The sequence below is a fragment of the Anastrepha obliqua genome, chromosome 3, assembly GCF_027943255.1.
Source record: "Anastrepha obliqua isolate idAnaObli1 chromosome 3, idAnaObli1_1.0, whole genome shotgun sequence".
NCBI classification, from domain to species: Eukaryota; Metazoa; Arthropoda; class Insecta; order Diptera; family Tephritidae; genus Anastrepha; species Anastrepha obliqua.
The window spans coordinates 100,989,503-100,999,221 of record NC_072894.1 but is presented as its reverse complement, the minus strand read 5'-3'; positions in this window follow the sequence as shown (position 1 = coordinate 100,999,221).

Sequence of the window (9,719 nt, the reverse complement as noted above, 5' to 3'; positions counted from 1 at the left end):
TTTAATATCTTAAAAATATTTTGTGAAAATTTGAAGTGAATCCGACAAATACTTTTCGAGTTATTCAACAATTAACAAAGGGTGCTCGGGCGCTCCGGAGCACATAGCAAAACTTTAAATGTATTTTCCTCAAAACTATGTTTTTTGAACTAGTGATCCCTGTAAATTAAAAACCGCTTGGTATATTTCAATAAAATTTATACTGCTTTTGAAAAATATGGAAAACTCGTACCCGATCGAAGGACTTTCTTTTTAAAAAAATCGATTTTTTGAAACAATTAATTTTCGGTTTTTCTCTCGAAAATCTGAAAAATATTTCTTGAGGTCGTTATTTTGTTAATTTTGAAAAAAAAAGCTTCGATCAAGTGCAAGATCGTCTATTAATAAAACTAATTTCTCTAGTCCGATTGATTTTAGATGAATATCCAAGGACTTGCGATGATCATCGCAAGGGACTTCTGGAGCAACGCGCTCCACATTAAATTTGACTAAAGTAAGTCGAAACACGATGTTTAAATGCTATATTTTTATTTTTGTAAAATAAAGCAATTGACTAGCAAAAAAAAATATTTAAAATCATCATTTTTTCGGGCCGAACCCCTTAAAAAGTAACCCATAGTGTGAGGATAAGTTCTAGTGCCACCTCCACAGCCACCTCCTACCTACCTAACTTCCTTTCAAATGTTTGCAGCTTTTTCTTATCTTTTTCACTCTACTTCCATGTTTGAGCTCTTTTAATTTGAAGAGTTTTGTAAGTGATACGTATGCTCTATTAGCTGCTTGAATTCGACTCTTCAAGATTAACAACAACGAGTAGAAAATAGTGCAAAATTTGTTACTTGCAGATTTGATGCGGCAAAAGTGCACCCAAGGAAACAAGCGGCGAGTCGAGATCAAAGAATTTTTTTTTTTTTTCATAAGACTTAATGTTTTTATTTATTTCGTTGTGTTCTTGGCTTAATTTGTTTTAATTAATACATTTTTTTTAATTCTTTTTTTAATTTTTTTTTTGAAATATTGAATTTGTTTGTTTCCAAGGTGAATTTATTAAAGGTGGTATAGGTAAATAAGCTGATTTGCTGTTTTCTTTCGCCGTGTCCATGTGGCTGTCAACACAGAATGGAACAAGGCGAATTCATTGTTGTGTTTGTTTTCTACTGTCCCAATACTTTGCCGTGACAATCAAACATACCATACAAAACATTGTTGTTGGCCTAGTGCCACCACCTTTAATGAATGCGCCTTGGATTTTTTTTGTTATATGCACACATATACATGTGTAATATTTCTAATTTTTCTCACTTTCTTTAAATAAAATATTGTAGGAAGGAAGAGGATTTTATGCATCCGCGCAAAAAATAATCTTGGTTGCGCACCTGGATCTACTGGTAGAAGTGCTTCGGACAAGAATTAATGCAATAATTATTACTATTGATTGGCATATCAAATTCTAGATATCAGTTAAGCGTAGCTTAAGATATGCACATAGATTGGATAAAGAAATAGTTCTGAGATTTTGCGGTTAAATGTCTTCTGATCTCATCTCTCATAACTCACGGTTACATTAAATTATTCTGCATGACGATTTGAAGGTACCGAAATTCCTTAATGGGGGCATTAAAAAAGTTCTTTGAAATTTTTTGCTTTGATGAAACCAGTTGTGTGTTACAGTATACCAAAATAAAAGTAAAAGAAGAGCAAATTCAGTATATCCATCATAATATAGCGACGAAAGCGACGGCATTGAACGCAGAATCAACACGCTGGTTTCAAGGATTTCGTCCTTTTCAGCTCAACGTTAGTCTGCCAGAATGCACGTAAACTTTTGTTTTTTGGTCCCCTCTACCAGAGTCCATTGTCGGAAGCAAATTTTTTGTATTGTCCAGTATTTTTGTACTTTTCTTACTTTGGAGATTAAACTACAGAAAAAAAATTGTGATAGCTAAGACCTGAAATCCTAATCCCACACGATATCTACTTTAAATCATAATAAATACCAGCCTCCATTTAGTATCGCTAGTGACCAAAAGGTCTTTGCGTGGCTTAATACCTAACCCAACCTTTTTTTGTTTTTTTTTTTCTTGTTCACTCCTCTCGGGAGCATTGGGCTTCGACAAAACTGAGTCTTGCGTTGGTTTCGTTGATCTATTTTGATTTCTGCCACTACCAGTCCTAAATAGGGGGAATGCCCACCTGTCGTTGTTTAGGAACAACGCTTTCTTACTGCTTGGAGCGTCATCTGTGTTTCACATTTTTCTGCCAGAAGGATCGCACCGATGGTTGAGGACTTCGCTAAATTTGGTGCGTCTACGCTTTACCGCGATTGCCCGCTTCCTCTTGCGGTCGCCACTGGTGCAATGTGTAACTGTGTGGTTTTTCCTTTTTTTCTGCTTGTTTTAGCAGACACAATGCAAATAACACGCTGACTATTGTGCGGGAATAAGGATGGAAAAGATAAGTTTTGATAAGATAAGTTTGGATAAGTTTTTGGAACAGGTTGAAGGGATTCGAACCCACAGCTTGTATGACTGCAGGCTAGTGCACTTACGCTATACTACCGAGGCTGCCTAACCCAGCCTAAGACCCGAAAAAAACTTATTTTTCTGATCTTTTTGCTCAGGGTTATGAGACGAAGGGTACTGGGCTATTAAAAAGTTAAATTAAATTTTTCAACTTCAATGTTTATTTCTCTAAACTCAAATCATCTCTAAACTATACCATTTATTTACGTCACACATTTAAACCCACTTTTGCTCAGTTGTAAAATCTTTAAACATTTTATTTCAACTTCCCTGGCATCCAAAGAACTATCTTTAAAATACTATAAAGTCAAGAAAATAGCAAGGAAAATATAAAAATAGGCAAAAAATTAAAAAGTTTTCTTGCAAGTGCTTAAAATGCTTTTTAATGCCACTTGTAACTTCTACTATGTAGTATATAAAACGCTTACAGAAGAGGCAAAAATACAACGAGACTACACTGACAGCTTCACACAACCATGAATGTGCCCAGTTGATGCATCTGCCGCAGCCACACATCCACGCAAACATAAGCACATACACACGCATATGTGGAGAAAAATGTGTAGTAATGTACATTTAGATATATTGCCTCATAACGAGCTGCTCCAACGCATAGACTAGGCATATCAACATTTCCATCGCTTGCGATGCATATATGTATATGTGTATATGTGGTACCTATACATGCATATATACTGAATGCACATATATATAGTATACCTCTGCATGCGCTCACACTTGAGTGTGTATGGAATTTGTGTTGAAAACAATTTGCCTTAATATCCTTAAGGCAGTCTTATCGAAAGTGGCTGGAAATCTCAGCATGAAATTGGCATTCAATTGTGCTAAATATAAGAAAACTAAAAGAGAATACATACCTGCATAAAGACATAATCGAGATAAATGTGAAGTAACATTGTCTATTGAATTCTATTCAAGAGGTGTTTGTGAGTTGGAAAAAAAATAATTTTCAAAAAAATTGGAATTGGAAAAGAGGCTAAAGAGAAATAGTTTAGTAATTGATTGCCTATAACCTGCATTAGTAGGAGTGGGATTGCAATTGCGATTGCGATGAAGTGGGAAAGTGGAAACAAATGTTTAAAATTACTCATTTTTTCAGACACTCGAGGAGTAAAATATTTAAAGAACAGTAGCAATGAACTACAAAAGCAACGAATGATCGGCATAACCCATAAGCCTTTAGTTATATAATCTTACACTGCATAAAAATTGGCTTTGTAAAAGCAATATAACCAACTAATTCATTCTGCTATACTACAGGCAAAGCAAAAAGTCGGTATATTTCCCCAATATGCTGAAAAAATATAGTGAATGTCTCCGTCTTCTTGATTGAAGCGATTTTGGCCGAGTTTCTCAAAGCGCGCCAGTCGTTTGTTTACCGTGCTAACCAGCGCCATCGGAGACAAGTGAAGTCAAGTCCTTCTCCACCTGATCTTTCCTCCACCCTCCTCTCTGCTACCACCAACTGGTATCGCATCGAATACTTTCAGAGTCGGAGCGTTTGGATTCATTCGGACGAAGCCGCTGGATCACTATGTCTATTTTGTCGTAAAGCTCATACAGCTCATCGTGCAATCGCCTGCGATATTCGCCGTTGCCAACGTGCAAAGGTCCAAAAATCTTACCCAGAATCTTTCTCTCAAACACTCCAAGCGTCGCTTCAACGGATGTTCTCATCGTCCAAGCTTCTGCGCCATACGTTAGCACGGGCATGATGAGTGCCTTTTAGAGTATTAGTTAGAGAGGACTTTACTACTCATTTCCCTACTTAGTCCACTTATTGGCAAGAGGGATTTTACGTTGGATGCTGTATGTAAATATTGGAAGATTCTTCTGAGCAGAGGTAGAAAGGCTGAGGTGGCTGTGTGAAATTTCGAGCCAACTTAACCAAGCCAAAGATTCGATAAATATAGGCGTAGCAATTTTTATGATCAGTCGGGAGATACCTTTCGATCTCATGGTCCGGAAACCAGTGGATGCGTCGGATTTCAGGAAAAAACAGAACCACTAACGCCGCAGAACAGAGATAACAAGCCATGAAGTGATGGCAAAGCCGATGGGACACTAAATCGAGTGGCAGCGGGACAGTGAAGCTGATTTCTACAATCGGCAAATTGATTCAAAGGAACTGCGGGGAAGTAGGCTATTTCTTGACTCAGTTCCCCTCTGGCCATGGATACTTCCGGAAATAGATATTCCGCATGGGTTAGGTAAGCGATCCCAGTTGCATAAACTGCTAAGCACCGAGGGATGACGCCGAATACACGTCCTTTAGTTGCGACAGATGGCTCGTGGAAAGAGATGCTGAATGAGGAAGCAGATTGGCGACATCGCGCCGTACAATGTGATCTGCAAGATGCTTGAATGCGAGGACAACCGGAATGCGGTTGAAGGATACGTTGAAGGCGTATTACGGAAAAACAGATAGATCTCAATGCAGTATAACAAAGCGAAGCCCCACCGACAGAGCCATAAGATGACGAGCCTAAAGCACACGGCGGGCTACAAGCATGGTGTACCCAGACCTGGGTGAAGAAAACTGCTGCATTTCATGGACGTCGTTCTGGGTCCTTCCGAAGAAATGCAGAAAGTAGTACCTAGAAAAGAGTCTGCCCAGAAGAGGAGGAAGGATTGCTTTAGTGGCCATACCACTCGACGCAGCTGACGGTCGCTGTAAGTGCATTTTAAACCCTACATCACCCATTAAAACAAAAAAAAAAAAAACTGGGAGCCGTAACTGGGCACCATCCCATAGGAATTTATGTTGTGAAGTTAAAAATTATTGGGGATAATTGGATACTTCTTTGACGGGCGATTAGCTCCAACAATCCTAGCATATTCATAGCCGGTTTAGAGATTACAGACTGTTTTTCGAGGGATTTCATCACTCTTTAGTTGTTTGTAAAAATAAACATATCATTATCCGGTATCGCGTCACACTATATTAGTGATACGGCCTTAATTAAGTAAGCAAAACATAAATTAAAATAATTGAAACCGTTATCTGAATATTGGTTTGGCTCAAGACACGATATATTTTTTTAGTAAGCTATTCATGAATTTCCTTACGGCTTGGAAAAATGTGAACCTAGCATATAAAATATGTTCCATTTGCTTCACTTATCAACTGACCTAAAACTTGGCACAAAGACATGCCCTCCATCACCCGGAAATTAAGTCGCCGGCAATCATACTTAAGATTTTGCCTTTCTCAATACGGATGATGCTGGCACTTGCCAGCAATAATAATTCACTTCCTTTCGTAACCTTTTTTTCAAGCACTTTTCCTTCATCAATATTTTTCACAGAAAATAAATAAATTGAACTTTTATTTGTATGTCACTCATACGCTCCAGCCAACCTACATGAATATGTAAATAGGTTACGACAGTTCGCTATGTATATATAAATGACACCGATAAACTGAAAGGGAAGAAACCAAAATGCACTAAGTGACAGCAAGTGCTCTGCACTTTAATATAAAAGAAAGGAAAATAACCAAAAAATACAGTCATCAAGAATTTCAAATCAACAAAAAAAAAAAACAGAGACATTTTCAGCACTGTCAGCCCAGCTCATGCATGTTTTAGATTGTGTCAGTTTGTAGAGTTCGACTTTTCAGGCTTACTAACTTTTTTTTTATTTATAATTTGTCTCTTTTGCACGCTTTTTGTTTTATGTCACTCTATTCTTCTTTGATACTTTGTTTATATTTATTTAATAAATTTTCGCATTTTTCGCTTTGATTATATTTTCCACTCCCAACAGTTACTGTCATGGCCACTCAGCAGAGAATAATTGTTAAAAAAAAAATTAAACAAAAATAGAATCACAACAACGCGAAATATCAGACTAACTAAAACTAAAACTAGTAGAAAAAACCACAACAACAATATATACTCGCAACCACTCTACACAGAACTATTTTAACTGCCTCCCCCTCCAGTAGCAATCCTGTTTCAACCTCACACAACCGCCCGGCATTGGTTTCAACTCTTAACTTCAGCAGCCGCTCAAACGCTCCACAAAATCGCAAACAACAAGCACAACAAGATGTCGTTTGTTGTTGTTGGTAAAAGTTTTTCTTTTTTGTGGCTGTTGTTTTACCATTTGTTTTTTTTTTTTTTGTTTTTTTGCAATTACAAAATTGTTTCATAGTTTAATTAGTAATTTCAACATTTCTGTTCTCCATTTGTGTAGTGCCAACTATTTGTTCGTTTGTTTTTTATTTTTATTATTTGTTTTGATTTCTTTTCTTCTTTTATTTCATTTTCAATATTCGCATTGCCAACATTTTCTAGCCATTTACTTAATGCTATGTGAGCGCTACACGTTTTGCGCTCTCCGTGCACGCCTACTCTGGTGCTGCTGCGTAACATACACATTTTCTCCTCTTCTGCTCAATTCGGTTCACCCTGCAGAACCTTTACTAGCATTACCTAGCATCCACTGTTGGACCATTTGGAGCGAATTGCATATGAGTGGAAAAACAAAAACACAAATAAGGTAGGAGCTGTGTAGAGCGTTGAGTTAAGCGAGCGCACTGCATTTTCTCCGCACCACACCTCAGCCATATTTGGTCATCGAGTTGAGTGGCCTGTAGTGGTAGCTCACAGTTTGCGAGAAGTTAAACTGAATTTTGTAAAAGTGTGCTTTACTAATTTGATGTCAGTTTGATTTAAATGTGTTTAAAATTATTATTTTTTACATCATTTTGGTTTTTTATTTTACTTTCACTTATTATGCTGTCTTTTATTCTATTTTATCTCATATTTTTATTTAATTTTTTGTTTTATTTTGATTTAATTATATTACAACATATTTTTGTTTTTGTCATTTCCGTTTATTTTATCTTATTCATTTTTGGCATTTAACCAGCAAACTTTACTTTTAAGTTTATTCATGTAATATATTTATAAACCACTGATAATAATAGAAATTATTATTATTAGATATTTTTTATTTTATTTTATTTAATCTTCTTTTATTTTTCTTTCATCTTTATTTAATTTTTGTTTTTGCTTTCTTTTTTATTGTGTTTTATTTTGCTTTACTTTAGTTAATTTTACTCAATTTTATTTTATTTTATTTTATTTTATTTTATTTTATTTTATTTTATTTTATTTTATTTTATTTTATTTTATTTTATTTTATTTTATTTTATTTTATTTTATTTTATTTTATTTTATTTTATTTTATTTTATTTTATATTGTTTTGCTTTATCTGACTTTATTTTCTTTTTAATTTTATTGTATTTCCTTTTTTTCATTTTAGTTTAATTAGTGTTTAATTTTTTATCCTACTTAGTTTTTCAAATTTTATTTTTTCTTTTACTTTATTTCTTTAAGCTTATTTCATTTTACTTTATTTTATTTTACTTTTAATAATTTGTTTCATTATTTTATTTTAATTTAATTCCTATTTTTATTTTATTTATTGTACTTATTTATTTTCTTTATTGTTTATTATACTTTGACATAATTTATTTTAGTTGGTTTCATTTTGTTTAAACTCAATTCTAGTTCTTTTTAAATTATTTAATTTTTATTTAATTTCACTTCATTTTAAATAATTTTATTTTATTTTTTTATTGTCTTATTTTATATTATTTTGGTTCGTTTCAATATATTTTATTAAATTTTTTCGGTTTGTTTTATTTTGCTTATTCTTATATTATATTGTATGTTCTTCTATTTGTAATTCAATTTTTTTTAATTAATTTTTTTGTATTAATTTTTTTTTTTGCTTTTATCTGATTCCATTTTTTGCTTTATTTCTTTTAGCTTGTTTTATTTCGTTTTAATTTTTCTATATCCTTTTTCATTATTATAATATATTAATTTACTTTATTTATTTTTATTTTATTTTATTTTGTATTTATTTTTATTATATATTTGTATTTTGTTTAGGTTGTTTTATTTTTTGTTTAATTTAATTTCACTTCATTTAAATTATTTCAGTTTATTTTGCTTAATTTACATTTAATTTGTTTTTCAGTTTAATTTTAGTTTATTTTGTGTAATTTTTCTTATTTTCCTTAAACTTGATTTGCTTTATTTTATTTCATTTTATTTTTATTTCTTTTAGTCTTTTTCATTTCATTTTATTTAATTTTAATTTTTTAATATTTTTTTCATTATTTTATTTTAATTTACTTCACTTATTTTTATTTTATTTTACTTTTTTTATTATAATTTTGTATTTATTTTAATTTGTTTTATTTTATTTTGGCTTAATTTTTTCATCAAATCATGATTTAATTTTAGTTTGTTTCGTTTTATATTATTTTGTTTTATTTCATTTTCTGTTTTTGTTTTTGAATTAATTTCACTCTATTACAAATTATTTTTCTTTATTTTATTTGCCATCATTTTATTTTTTATTTTTTATTTTAATTCCACTTTAATTTATATTAGTTTATTTTTATTAAATTTCACTTCATTTCAAATTATTTTACTTTATTTTCTTTCATTTTATTTATTCTTTTCTTCCATTTTATTTTCTTGTATTTAATTTTATTTTTATTTTATTTCAATTCATTTTATACTATTTCATTTTATTTTCTTTCACTTCAATTTATTTATTTATTTTTCTTATTTTGTTCTATATTTCGGTTTAATTGTTTCTTTCAACATTTTCTTAAATATTACCATCATAAACTGCCTACCGCACATCTAACTTTTGGCCCTTTCCCTACACTGCAATCTTTTTTCTCATTCTTAAATAACTTTTTTCGTTCACAAATTGCCCGAAATCGGACAAAAACTCGTTCCTAAGTTTTTGGTAATTCAATGTGTTTTCCACGTTTTACATTTCATTGGCACTTAAGTGATACGAAAGGAGTGAAATGAAACTTCCTTCCAGGATTACGTGCGCCTACATACATACATATGCAATATACGAGTGGAAAAGTCATTTGCATTTGTAATATAATACTAATCAACTGAGATGCCAGTAAGTACAGAAGAAGCACTTGAGCTGCAAAATTTCATTAAACATTTTGTGAGAGTGCACAGTAAACCAGAAGCCCACATCCAATTTCTTCACTAGTAACAACACCCAAGCAAAAAGGAAACATAACTAAAATTACAAAATAAATGGGCAGGTTTAGTTATGAGAAAAGTGAACATTTTGCAAAGCTCCGAGTTTGGCAACAGACGAGCTAGGATGTCAGT